General features: G+C 41.6%; 1 pseudogene; it reads right to left on the bottom strand.

Moving 5' to 3' along the window:
• Positions 1 to 702: 702 nt before the first annotated feature.
• Positions 703 to 2,244, bottom strand: LOC136382919 (tetratricopeptide repeat protein 4 pseudogene; annotated as a pseudogene).
• Positions 2,245 to 11,647: the final 9,403 nt, after the last annotated feature.

Genomic DNA, 11,647 nt, shown 5'->3' with positions numbered 1-11,647 from the left:
CGCAGAGCCCACTGTCACAGTTCCTGCATGTTGCAAAGATCAGGAAAATTGGGAACATGTTTAGGGATGCTGGAGGATCTTAGATTGTAGGTCTTTACAGAGGCCAGAGTCTCTCTGCTTTTTAATGCCTTAAAATTACATGCATGGCTTGTATATATCTGCAGTTTAAGGGGTAGGCCTCCAACTACACAAACGTTCAGAACCAGGTCACCAGATCCAGGGTCAATGTCCACAGGCCAGTGAATTTCTTCCGTCGGTTGCTATGGTAACTGTAACAGATGGTCCCTTCAGAGATGGAAGCTGATGGTAACACAGCTCATAGTGAGTTCAAGTATCTCATGACCAAGTCACGCAGCTGTGTAACCACAGAGCAGAGTGAAGACTAGGTGGAGCTCAGCAATCTGACCAGAGAGGCCGCAGTTCAGGGTAGTGAGCAGGTCCTCTGCTACCACGATGCTGGGAAGGACTGTCCCATTCGTGACAGAAAGAGTGTTAGATTATAGGAGTACATCCAGCTGATTCAAGTATGCTGGATTCCAGACAGAGGAGGATGAGAGAAGAGATCAAGGAGGCCTGGCTTCCGCAGCCTGGCTCAGTCCCTTTACCTTGTGCACCTTTCTTCCTCAGAGACAAATTCTGAAAAAAAAAAAAAAAAAAAAAAAAAAAAAAAAGGATCTACACAAACCAAAAACGTCAGGGCTTTTACAAAGTCCCTGGGTGCTGCAGCACATGCAGCGGGAGCTCTTGGGAGGCACCTTTACCGTTCTGCCCTGTCCTCATACTTCTAAAGTGGACGTCTAAGTCATCAGGGCAGTGTTTCTGCTCAGAGTACAGCAAACACCAGTACATGATCAATAAGCCTAGAGTCCTCATGGACAGCAGAGGTGAAGTTCAACTGGGCATACTCAGGGCACAGGAGGAGCACAGGCCGGTCAGCTCAGCCTGCCTGCCTTGTCCTCCATGCTCAGCCGGGCTCCACGGGGTTCCCAAAGCTGTGGCCATCCGGGAGCTCATCCTGGACCTCCTGAGGCTGATTCTTCATCCTCCCCAGCAACGTCAGAGACCAGACTGCTGTCCTAACCTCGACACCCTGGAGCAAGGCCTCGCTCCGCTTCCTAGACCTCCTGAGGCTGAGTCTTCATCCTCCCCAGCAACGTCAGAGACCAGACTGCTGTCCTAACCTTGACACCCTGGGGCAAGGCCTCGCTCCGCTTCTGCGCCTTCCTTTCTCTCAACTCCAGTTTCCTTCTATCTCTCTGTTCTGTTCGTTTCAGTTTGTCTACTTTAGTCCTCATCTCCAGAAGCTTGTTTTCTTTGGCATTTGTCTTCGCCCCTCACTGCACCAGTTCACAGCCTCAGAAATGTTTTTCAGTTCCAGATGGCATAGGGCACCTCTTACGGTTGCTTTGAGGTGGCAGGATTTTAGCTGTCTGGCAGCCGTCACGTTACTGAGAGCACAACAGAATTGCCCAGACAGTACTTTGCTGCTGCTCTGTTGCTATAAAGGACAGCATTCCAGTCAGTCAGCACACTTCTTCTTTAAGCCTTCAGTGCACAAATCAGAGCTTTTTAATAGTGTTTTTTAAGTAATCTTCAAAAATAACTGACGGAAGAGAAGCCAAGTCAGGACTCCCCATAGGATCAATTTCTGATGGCACTTTTTTCACAAATAGGGATTTTTTTTTTCCTTTTTCTTATTTATTTATTTATAATTGAGAGGCAGGGAAGCAGAGAGACATACTCCTGCATACGCCCCAACCTGCATCCACCCAGCAAGCTCCCTACAGGGCGATGCTCTGCCCATCTGGGGCCATTGCTCCATTGCTCAGCAACCAAGCTATATATTTTAGCACCTGAGGCAGAGGCCAAGGAGCCATCCTCAGCGCTTACCCAGGGTCAACTTTCACCAACAAAGCCATGGCTGCAGGAGAGAAATAGAGAGAGAGAGAGAGAGAGAGAGAGAGAGAGAGAGAGAGAGAGAGAGAGGAGACGAGGGGGAGGGGTGGAGAAGCAGATGGTCGCTTCTCCTGTGTGCCCTGACCAGGCATCAGACCTGGGACTTCCACACACTGGGCCAACACTCTACTGCTGAGCCGACGGGCCAGGGCCAAATAGAGGTGTCTTTTAAAATCCCTCCTCCTGATGGTCTTTGCGGAAGCTGCCGCAGTACCGCTGGGTCCGAGACGTCCCCGGGAACGTGTTCAAGGCATTGTCAGAGGTGGCCTCCAGCTCAGGCTGCTCCATTACAACTTCTTTGCCCTCCTGCTACCAAGTTCCAATTTTTTCAGTCTCCAATTTATATATCTTTTTTTTTTTTTTTTTTTTGGTGACAGAGACAGGGAGTCAGAGAGAAGGACAGATAGGGACAGACTGGCAGGAATGGAGAGAGATGAGAAGCATCAATTCTTCATTGTGGCTCCTTAGTTGTTCACTGACTGCTCTCTCATATGTGCCTTGACCAGGGGGCTACAGCAGAGTGAGTGACCCCTTGCTCAAGCCAGCGACACTGGGCTCAAGCCAGAAAACTTGGGCTTCAAGCCAGTGACTTTTGGGCTCAAACCAGTGACCATGTGGTCAGTGTATGATACCACACTCAAGCCAGACACCATGCATTCAAGCTGGATGAGCCCGCGCTCAAGCCAGTGACCTCAGGGTTTTGAACCTGGGTCCTCCACATCCTAGTCCAACGCTCTGTGCACTACACCACCACCTGGTCAGGCTATATATCTTTTTTTGTTGCTGTGCTTTTGGTATCATCTCAAAAGCCATTGCCTAATCCAAGGTTATAAAGAGAACGCACCCCTCCCCCCACCCCCCCACCCCCCCACCCCACACCGCGTTTTTAGACAGGTGGGGGAGGAGAGAGATGAGAAGCATCAATTTGTAGTTGCTTCACTTTGGTTGTGTTTTTATTGATTGCTCTCTCATATGAGCCTTGACCAGTGGCTTCCAGATGAGCCAGTGACCCCTTGCTCAAGCCAATGACCTCAGGCTTCAGGCTAGTGACTTCTGCACTCAAGCCTGTGACCTTGCAATCATCGACATGACCTCATGCTCAAGCCGACAAATCTGCACTCTAGCCAGCAATCTTGGTGTTTCCAACCAGGGCCCTCAGCGTCCCTGGCCAACAATCAATCCACTGCTCCACCACCAGTCAGGCCCTGGATTTTCTTTCAATAGTTATATAGTTTTAGTTCTTGCACTTACGCCTTTGATCCATTTTGTATGTGCTGTGAAATAGGGATTCAACTTCATTCTTTTGCATATGGATATCCAGTTGCCAGTACCATTTGTTGAAAAAGATTATTCTCTATCGAATTGCCTTGGCAATTCAATTGTTGCAAATCAATTGACTATAAGTGTGAGGGTGTATTTCTAAACTCTATTTTATTCCAAGTATATGTCTATCCTGTGCCAGTGCCAACTTTGCTTTCCTTTCTCAAGACTGTTCCAGCTATTCTGGATCCCTTGAATTTACATGTGAATTTTAGAATCAGCTTTTTAGTTTCTGTAAAGAAGCCAGGAGGAATTCTGATGAGGATTGCATTGAATCTGCAGATCAGTATGGGGATTGCTATTTTAACAATTTTAAGTCTTATCCATGAAAATCGAATGTTTTTCCATTTATTTAGGCCAGGGGTCCCCAAACTACGGCCTGCGGGCTGCATGCGGCCCCCTGAGGCCATTTATCCACCCCCACCCCCCACCCCCGCTGCACTTCCGGAAGGGGCATCTCTTTCATTGGTGGTCAGTGAGAGAGAGAGAGAGAGAGAGAGAATACGAGGGGGAGGGATGGAGAAGCAGATGGTCGCTTCTCCTGTGTGCCCTGACCAGGCATTGAACCTGGGACTTCCACAAGCTGGGCCAACACTCTACTGCTGAGCCAACCATCCAGGGACAAAGCGCAGCGTGACTCACATACAGTACTACTTCCAGTGACGGGGTACGCACACATCACGGCTCCGGAAGCTTGTTATATCGCTTGTTACGGCTAGCAGTGACAAATATGGAACCGGACATTGACCATCTCATTAGCCAAAAGCAGGCCCATAGTTCCCATTGAAATACTGGTCAGTTTGTTGATTTAAATTTACTTGTTCTTTATTTTAAATATTGTATTTGTTCCCGTTTTGTTTTTTACTTTAAAATAAGATATGTGCAATGTGCATAGGGATTTGTTCATAGTTTTTTTTATAGTCCAGCCCTCCAACAGTCTGAGGGACAGCGAACTGGCCCCCTGTGTAAAAAGTTTGGGGACCCCTGATTTAGGCCTTCCTTAATGTCTTCTAACAATATTTATTTATAGTTTTCAGAGTAAGTTTTATACTTATTTTATTAGATTTGTTCCTAAGTATTTTATGCTTCTTGATGCTATTACAAATGAAACTGTTTCCTTAATTTCATTGCAATTTGTATCAGTTGTTTATTGCTGCTGTAACAAATTACTACAAACTCAGTGACTTAACGCAAATTTATTATCTTACAGTGTGGAAGGTCAGAAGTCTGAAACGAGTCTCACTGAGCAGAAATCAAGGTGTCAGCAGGGCTGCATTCCTTCTAGGGGAAAATTCACTTCCTTATCTTTTCTAGCTTCTAGAGGCTGCCTGTAGTCCTTGCCTCGTGGCCCCTTCCTCTAGCTTCAAAAGCCAGCAATTACATCACTTTGAGCTCTACTTCCTCCACCTCTCCTCTGACTCTGACTCTCCCTTCTGCTTTCAGTCCTGAAGATCCTTGTGATTACGCTGAACCCATCTGGATAATCCAGGGTTATCTCCCATCTCATATCCTAAATCCATCACATCTGCCAAGTCCCTTTTGCCATGCGAGATAATGTAGTCACAGGTTCTGGAGATTAGGACAGGGACATCTTTGAAAGGCTTCAATTCTGCCTACCACACAAGTGTATAGAAATACATCTGGTTTTGTATATTGATTTTGTATCCTGCAACCTTTCTGAACTCATTCATTAGTTCTAATACTAGTTTGTTAGTTTAGGATTTTCTATACACAAGATCATGTCATCTAGTTGTACAGAAAGAAAAAGAGATAGTTCTACTTCTTCCTTTCCACCCTGCATGCCTATTAGTTCATTCTCACACTTAATTTTTTGGGTAGAACCTCTGATACAATATTGAATGGAAGAGCCAAGAGTGGACATTCGTATCTTGTTCCTTACTTTGGGGGAAGGCTTTCAGTCTTTCACCATTAAGTATAATGTTAGGTGAAGGGTTTTTGTAGATGCCCTCTTTCAGACTGAGGAAGGTTCTTTCTGTTCCTGGCTCCCTGAGTGCTTTCATCATGAAGAATTGTTAAATTGTGTCAAATGCTTATTCTGTACCTGATGATAGGGTTTTTTGGCCTTTGTACTATGGATATGGTGTATTGCATTAATTGATTTTCAGATGTTTAATTAACTTTGCATTCCTGGAATAAATTTCACTTGGTCATGGTGTAAAATTCTTTCTTTCTTTCTTTCTTTCTTTCTTTCTTTCTTTCTTTCTTTCTTTCTTTCTTTCTTTCTTTCTTTCTTTCTTTTTACAGGGACAGAGAGAGAGTCAGAGAGAGGAATAGATAGAGATAGACAGACAGGAACAGAGAGAGATGAGAAGCATCAATCATTGGTTTTTCGTTGCGACACCTTAGTTGTTCATTGATTGCTTTCTCATATGTGCCTTGACCGTGGGGCTACGGCAGACCGAGTAACCCCTTGCTCGAGCCAGTGACCTTGGGTCCAAGCTGGTGAGCTTTTTGCTCAAGCCAGATAAGCCCATGCTCAAGCTGGCGACCTTGGGGTCTCGAACCTGGGTCCTCCACATCCCAGTCCAATGCTCTATCCACTGCGCCACCACCTGGTCAGGCTAAAATTCTTGATATGCTGCTAAATTTGGTTTGCCCATACTTTGTTGAGCACTTTGCATCTATATTCACAAGACTTTTGTCTGCACTGTATATTTTTTTTTGAAAATTTATTTATTGATTTGAGAAAGAGAGAGAGAGAGAGAAAGACAGAAGTATCAATCTGCTCCTGTATGTGCTCTGACCAGGGATCAAACACTCAACCTTTGTGACACTATAACCAACCGAGCTATCAGGCCAGCGCTGCAGTGTATTTTTTAACAGCTACATCTTGTTTTGGTATCAGGGTAATACCTGCCTCATATAATGCAATTCCTGCTCTTTGATTTTTTTGGAAGGATTTGGTATTGATTCTTCTTTACATGTTTGGTATTCATTTTTATATAGTTGTGTGTGTGTGTGTGTGTGTGTGTGTGTGTGTGTGTGTGTATATATATATTAATCATTTCCTTTATGCCTTTTGTGTTTGGTTAATATATTTCCTAAATTACTTCTGATTATTTAAAGTAGCCTTTTAAAATTATTACATTTACTTCTACAGTCTAAGTCATATAAGGATGTAAAGTATGAATCTAAATTTATATTTTAAAACATGATTGACACAACTTTTGAGTATCCATTCCCAACTACTTTGGAAGGGTTCCTTTGTCATAAATTTCTGTGTGTACATGGGACTGTTTCTAACCTCTCTTTTATTTCATTAATTTATTCATCTATTACAGCTACATTCAATACCATACTAATTTAATCTCTATATTGTGTTTTGACCTAAAATGCCTTGGCTTTTCTTGAACATTTTCTCTTCTAGATGAATTTTTAAATTATCTTTATCAAATTCCACAAAACTTTCTATTAGGACTTTTTGTTGCCATTGCATTGAATTCGTTGATTCATCTGGGAAGAACTGACAGCTTTACAAAATTGAATCTTCCCATCCAGGGACATATATTTTCCCCCTTTTTCTTGTGTTATATGAAGTTTTAGAATTTTCTTCATTTAGATCTTATACATGTAGTTTGCTTTATTTGGTTTATTCATAGCATTAACAGTTGTTGTGGATAGAATCATTTTTCCTACTATATTTTTAAAAATTGGTCTTTAATTGATTTTTAGAGAGAAAGGAAGACACAGATAGAGAGAAACATCGATTTGTTGCTCCACCTACCCATGCATTCACTGGTTGGTTCTTGTATGTGTTCCAACTGGGAATCAAACCCACAACCCTGGCATATCAGGACAATGCTCCAACTGAGCCACCAGACCGATTTTCTAATTGGTTATTGATGATACATAGAAAAGTTATTGATTCCTGTATGCTATCTGGTACCCAGCAATCTTACTGAACTCATTAGTTTTCAATTAGTCTGTCAGTTTATTGTCTTAACTTTTCTAGGTACCCTGGAAAATAATTAGTTTTACTAAATTTACCCCAATAGTTTAAGTCTACTTTCTTTATCATGCCTTATTGCATTGTCTTTTACAGAATATTTATTTATTTTTTATTTTTTTTATTTTTACAGAGACAGAGAGAGAGTCAGAGGGATAGACAGGGACAGACAGACAGGAATGGAGACAGATGAGAAGCATCAATCATTAGTTTTTCATTGCGCGTTGCGACTTCTTAGTTGTTCATTGATTGCTTTCTCATACGTGCCTTGACTGCGGGCCTTCAGCAGACCAAGTAACCCCTTGCTGGAGCCAGCGACCCTGGGTCCAAGCTGGTGAGTTTTTGCTCAAGCCAGATGAGCCCATGCTCAAGCTGGCGACCTCGGGGTCTCGAACCTGGGTCCTTCAACATCCCAGTCCAATGCTCTATCCACTGCGCCACCGCCTGGTCAGGCTTTTACAGAATATTTAATGTTTGTGGTAGTAATGATTTCTCTTTTCTTGTCCCTCATTTAAATGAGAATGCTTCTAATATTTCTTCATTAGTATGATGCTTACTGTAGGTTTTTGGGAGATAGCCTTTTTGAATTAAGTAAGTTTCCTTCTGTTTCTTGTTTGCTTCTAAAATTTTTATTTGTTCCTTTTAAAAGAAGTAAATACTAAATTTCATTGCATGCCTTTGGGGAAAGGGTATTTCTTAAAAAAGATTTTTTTTATTGGCTCTCTTAATGCACATAACCAAATTAGTGTTTTTTTTTCTAATATTGAACCAATCTTGAATCCCTAGGAAAAACCCTACTTAATAAGGACATGTCAATATTTTTAATATATTACTGCAATCAACTTGCTCATATTGTCTCTATAAAAGCTATATCTGTATTCAGTAAGATTCACTTAGGGTTTTTTCTATTTATATTATTCTTAGTTTTTTGGTGTTGTTTATTGGATTTTTGTTTGTCTCTTTTTGCTATCAGGGTTTTACTAACCTCAATAAATAAATTGGGATGCTTTCTAACTTTTCTCTGGAGAAGCTTTTATCTTCAATGTTTGACAGAATATACTCTTTTAGGTGGGCCATATGTCTTAAGGGTAGTTATTTTACTGTCTTTTTATTCTCCTTATTGTTGTTGGTTTGATTAGCTTTTCTACTACTTGAATAAATTTCAGTATTTTGTGTTTTCTTTAAAGTATTCATTTAAATTTTATTAATAAATTATATATCAAATTTTGCTTTTCATTCTAAAATTTTATTTGTAGTTTTGTTTCCTTTTCATTCTTAATGATATTTTCAAATGTCTTCCCTTTTTTTCATCTTTACACTAAAGGTCTGACTGCTTTATGCATCTTTCCAAATAACAGGCTCCTACCATTGGTAGAACTTAATTGTTATTTTAACAGCAATAGAAATGTACTGGTTTGTATGTTTTAAAGCTTCTTAAATTGGATGCTTGGTTAGTTTACTTTTAATCTGTCTTTTTTCCTAATAAATGTATTTATGGTTATAAAATATCCTCTGTGAACTGTTAGTCTATCCCATGGATTTTGATATGCAATGTTCTCATGTTGTCATTAATTTCTAAATAAACTGAAACTTTATATGGTTTTACTTTGTAACCTAAGAGCTATTTAGAAGGGCATGCATTTTGCATTGTGGTCTTCTCCATTGATTTAATCTCATTTGCTTTTTATTTTTAAATGATTTTTCATCATTTTAGATCCTCCAATGGATTCCATCTTTTCTTTTTTTTTTAATTGATTTTTAGATAGAGGAGGGAGAGAGAGAGAGAGAGAGGGAAGGAAAGAAGGAAGGAAGGAAGGAAGGAAGGAAGGAAGGAAGGAAGGAAGGAAGGAAGGAAGGAAGGAAGGAAAGGAGGAAAGGAAAGAAAGGAACGGAAGAAAGGAAGAAGAAAGAAAGAAAGAAAGAAAGAAAGAAAGAAAGAAAGAAAGAAAGAAGAAAGAAAGAAAGAAAGAAAGAAAGAAAGAAAGAAAGAAAGAAAGAAAGAAAGAAAGAAAAAAGAAACATCAACTCATAGTAGTTGCTTCCCATATGTTCCTTGACCGGGCAAACCCAGGGTTTTGAACCTGCAACCTCAGCATTCCAGGTCAATGCTTTATCCACTGTGCCACCACAGGTCAGTCCCCATCTTGTTTTCTAGTGCTGTTTCAGACTGCAGTATATATATGTATATTTCCTATGGTTTCTAGGGTCAGGAGCAAGGGGCAGGGAAGCAGGCACACGTACTCAGTGCACCAGCAGCATGATCTCATCTCCCCCAGTACTTTATTCAGGTGAGAGATTCCAGAGTCATGTTTAAACCTAATGAGAATGATCCAGAAGAGAGAGAGAGACTGATACTATCAGAAGAGAGAGACTCTTAAATGGAAGTCCTTAGAAAGGAGACAAGTAATGCAATGATGAGCCCAAGTGGAGGAAACTGGCCTAAGATAAAGAAGGGATGCTTCCTTCATTGCAACAGAGGAAAGGAGACAGATGATGGGTCTGGATGCACCCTAGTATTTTTCAAGCCAGATGCTCCCCACTTTAACAAATGTTTTTTTTTTGTGTGTGATATTTTCCTGGATTTCTCCTCTGTTACTTGGTCCTTCATTAAACACAAACAAAAATGTTACTATTAAAACATCCTGTTGACAAAGTTCAAACAGTTCAGAATTGCTCTACACCAGTGGTAGTCAACCTGGTCCCTACCGCCCACTAGTGGGCATTCCAGCTCTCATGGTGGGCAGTAGCGGAGCAACCAAAGTATAAATAAAAAGATAGATTTAACTATAGTAAGTTGTTTTTTAAAGATTTATTCTAAGCCCTGGCCGGTTGGCTCAGTGGTAGAGCGTCGGCCTGGCGTGCAGAAGTCCCGGTTCGATTCCCGGCCAGGGCACACAGGAGAAGCGCCCATCTGCTTCTCCACTCCTCCCCCTCTCCTTCCTCTCTGTCTCTCTCTTCCCCTCCTGCAGCCAAGGCTCCACTGGAGCAAAGATGGCCCGGGCGCTGGGGATGGCTCCTCGGCCTCTGCCCCAGGCACTAGAGTGGCTCTGGTCGCAACAGAGTGACGCCCCAGAGGGGCAGAGCATCGCCTCCTGGTGGGCAGAGCGTCACCCCCTGGTGGGTGTGCCGGGTGGATCCCGGTCGGGCACATGCGGGAGTCTGTCTGACTGTCTCTCCCCGTTTCCGGCTTCAGAAAAATACAGAAAAATAAAATAAAATAAAATAAAATAAAATAAAATAAAATAAAATAAAATAAAATAAAATAAATTAAAAAAAGATTTATTCTGCTAAACTTCACGAAAATCCGACATAAAGTACTTGGTAAGTAATTATTATTATATGCTTTAACTTGCTGTAATTCTGCTTTATAAATTTTATAAAGTAAAGTTACTTCCCTACTTTATAAATCACCATGACTGTGGAACCGGTGGGCGGTTAGAGAATTTTACTACTAACAGTTACAAAAGTGGGCGGTAGGTATAAAAAGGTTGACTCCCCCTGCTCTACACTTTGTAGTCACTTCCTATTTATGAGTTTCTTGTATAAAGTTCCAAAAACTAGGTCTTATCTAATTTGTATTTGCACCAAAAACCACAGTCAACAGGACTCAATTCAGTGATTTTCTGAGTTATATTAGTGCTATCCCTGGGATATCTTCTCAAGTCTGCTGTGCTAGCCCTAGGTCTGTCTTCTAGCATCTGCCACTGGGACTGCTGCTGTCATCTCTCCACTGCCATTTTTCTCTTTCTTTTATCTCTAGTCCTTCCTCTCTGATTCCCTCAGAACTGTTTGTCTAATACACAGCCCTAACTATGCCGTTATTCTTTCATAAGAAATTAATTTCTGGAGAATGAAGTCCAAACTGCTCATCATAACCTTCAAAATCCTTTACCTTTCTAGAGGCAGATCCTCACCTACCTTTCTAGAACCCACAATGCCCATTGAATAAAATGGCCTGTGGAGTTTAAATTGACCACAGGCTAAATAAAATGCAGTTCCGCTGTGCAGAATAGATACTATGGGAGCAGAAAAAAGGGGGGAAAAAATGAGGGTTTATTTCACCCGCTAAATAAGAAAGTCAGAAGTTCTGGGACTGGCCAAAACAAGATAACCAGCTGTCCCAACAGTTACAAGAAAAACCACAATGGCACAAAGTGGGAGTCTTGAGACCCTGTGTGCTGATTATAATATCAAGGGAGGGGAGCTGTGAAACTTACAGCTAAAAATATATAACCCTTAAAACCCCAAAAGGTGGGAGCTCAGATGAACTGAGTTGCCCACTTGTGCTTTGTGCCAAGTGTATTCCTCTAATAAACTACCTACTTTGCTTGAATGCTACACCCTGTCTCTCACCTGAATTCTCTCTTGCAAGTGTTACATGAACTGAAGAGGGGGATGACCTCT

Source organism: Saccopteryx leptura, chromosome 11 (genome assembly GCF_036850995.1).
Source record: "Saccopteryx leptura isolate mSacLep1 chromosome 11, mSacLep1_pri_phased_curated, whole genome shotgun sequence".
In the NCBI taxonomy this organism is placed as follows: Eukaryota; Metazoa; Chordata; class Mammalia; order Chiroptera; family Emballonuridae; genus Saccopteryx; species Saccopteryx leptura.
The sequence above is the reverse complement of the archived record's forward strand: the minus strand, read 5'-3'. Positions and strand labels throughout refer to the sequence as shown.